A 2,863-nucleotide genomic window follows, 5' to 3' on the forward strand; every position below is an offset into this window, starting at 1 on the left:
TGGGGCCTGGAGCCACGCAGAGCTGTCTGCTGGTCCCTCCCACATCTGAGTACTCCCAGCAAACACGTGCTGGGCGGACCCAGCAAACACTGTCCACGCCAGGAGGAAGCGCCAAGGGCACCTCCCTTATGCTTCCCGCAGGTAAACAGAGTCAGGGTGCCTTTGGGTGGAACATGCACCTGGCACTCAGGATGAGCCTGCCCAAGAGGGGACCGCCCTGTCTGCTCCAACTCTCCCAAGCACGTGTTGTTCTCTCCTCAGCAACAGCTTGAGAGGAGCGGAAGCCCTGCCCCCAGCTCTTTCAGGCAGGTTCCCGGAGAACCAGATGCTTTTCTCGGATGCGGGCATCAAAACTGGCCACACATGCCAAGGAAAAGGACCCTGAGCCAACAACAGGAAGCTCGAGGAGCAATTGTGGGGGGAGGGGTCTTGGGAGGTTGTGGGGAGGTGGGCATGGGCTCAGGGATCTGGTTCTCTCAGAGGAGACTGCACTAGTGTGACCTGGGATTCCCAGCAGCACCATGATGGTTCTCCCCACCCAGCTGGGCATCGAGTCTTGGCCACTTCAGGCAAGGGGGGTCTGTCCTTCCGGTGGGGTTGTTTACTCAGGACATTCCAAGGCTGACAAGATGGTGAGTTAACATCTTGTGGACCGGCAGACAGGGTGCAGCCTGACAGTCCTGTGGTGGATGTTCTAAAGGGCATTTCCACAGACGTTTCATTTCTTTGTTCACAGTCTTCTAACTCTTGGCACACAGAGGCTTCAGGTACACAGCACAGCAGCATAACAAGGAAGAGAGATCTGGCCTCTTCAATATGTTAGAAGCTGAGAACCTCTGGCCTGCTCACCGATACTGTCCTATGCACGTGCTGGAGCTCACATGAGATAAACTGATTGACAGACTGACTGACTGATTGATGAAAGAAAGAAATGGCTATAGATCTTTGGCCCTGAGTAAAGCAAGGAGCAGAATGTTGAAGAGCAGGCTTCTGTTTTCTGGAGCAAATAACACTTCGTTTGGGGACAAATTAGGGACCTCGAGGACCAGGTGGGAGTCCCGTTCTACACTATCCCCACTGGTCAGGGACAGAGAAAAGGCAGGAGATACAATAACTAACTTACAAAGCCACCGTGATAAGATAGTGTCCCTATCATTTCATTTGTGTGACACTGAATGCCTCTAATCGAAACAGATGTTTACGAAGGCGGCAGATATCAAGAGCTGGGGGTGGGTGGGGCTTTCTGTCCAGCTCTGAGAACCAGGTAAGAATTCATTCTGGCAGTGACAGGATACCCCTCCCCCAACCACCGAACTCCCTTCTATGGCAGTAGGAAGGCCTTGGCCACAGCTCATCAAATACCCACTTTTAGGTGAGGTCTGCTCTTGGCCCACGGCTCCCTTCAGCTTTCCTCCTGTCCTGTTGTAGCGAGATTTCTGAAATTCTGGTTTCTTTAGAAACACAGATACAATTGGGCAGTGGTAGCACACATCTTTAATCCCAGCACTTGGGAGGCAGAGGCAGGTAGATCTCTGGGTTCGAGGCTGGCCTGATCTAGAGAGTAAGTTCCAGGATAATGAAGGTTACACAGAGAAAACCTCTCTGGAAAAACAAACAACAACCAACCAACCCACAGAATTACTTTAAGAATGTGTTTTGTTTTAATCTCAGATGTGGGGATGTGGGGCTGCTTTAGACTGTCCGCAGCAGCTGACTATGATTTGCCTAGCACTCTATCAGAGGCGTGGTTTTGCCAGCTGCAGATTGTGTGACATTTGGAATTCTGGGAATGTTTCAGAGGGTTTATAAATGCAGAGGCCAGAGAGGCAGGCCTGGTGGTTGGTGGTCATTGAGGGGTGTTGATGGTGGCTGGTTAGTAGTAGTGCTCAAAGAAGAAACAAGGAGGAAGAAATTAGATTCAGAATCTCTCTCTCTCTTCCCTCCATCCTTCTCTCTCTCCTGTCTAGTGATAGTGGTTGAACCCATGGGGATAAAGGATGGTAAAAAGAAGAAACCACAAAGTAGCAAAGACCGGCTTCATCCTGTACCGTACATCTTTAAAGTGAGGGCTTGGCATCTCCCACAACCTTGTTGCCTGTCTCTCAACCCCTCCTCTGTTTTCCAGGTATGGCTCTCATAAGCCTGGGAGCCCAGCATTCCATGTCCGCCTTGGCCAACCTGGGGGACATCAGCCCCTGTGCAGGCAGCCTTTAGTGAGACACAATGTCACAGCCCCCAGCAGCAGTCCTACCCCCACCCAAGTTGGTACAGGGAGGGAGGAATGGGGATCAGGAGGGAGAATGTTCTGGTAGGAGTCTGTAATGCCTCGACCCCAAAAAAATTGCCACATCTGAACTATGCTGGCTGGGCCAGCATCCAGAGGAAGGCTGGCATGACAGTGACAGCTGAGCTTCAGCCTGGGTAGGCTGGTTTCACAAAGACCCTGCAAGGCCTAGACCCTCCTCTGTCCTCAGGGCTTCCATCCTAAAAGGAAGGCAAAGCCAGGGATCCCTGCCCTCTTCCCAGAAAAGAGAGGGGCTCCTATGGCTTTTAAGAGTCTCTGGCTTCCCTCCCCACTCCTCTGGCTCCCCTCTGCCCCCATGGGGCTCCAGGGGACCCTCTAGACCAGCTCAGTGAAACACTCAGGAATGTAGATGATGCTAGAAGTGGACGCCCTGGGCTTGCTGCTCTCATTTCCTCATGCCCAGGCTATTTCCTCTTGGCCCTGGGCATGTGGTCATGTGCTTTTGCTCATGAGCTGGTTGTGGGGGGTGATGGGAACCCTGCACCCTTCTAGTCTGCCTTTCCCCAGGAAACATGGTCAGCTAGCAGGGAGGGGTCAGGGACCCATAGCGCACAGCCC

Source organism: Psammomys obesus, unplaced genomic scaffold (assembly GCF_907164565.1).
Source record: "Psammomys obesus unplaced genomic scaffold, mPsaObe1.curated_primary_1811, whole genome shotgun sequence".
NCBI classification, from domain to species: Eukaryota; Metazoa; Chordata; class Mammalia; order Rodentia; family Muridae; genus Psammomys; species Psammomys obesus.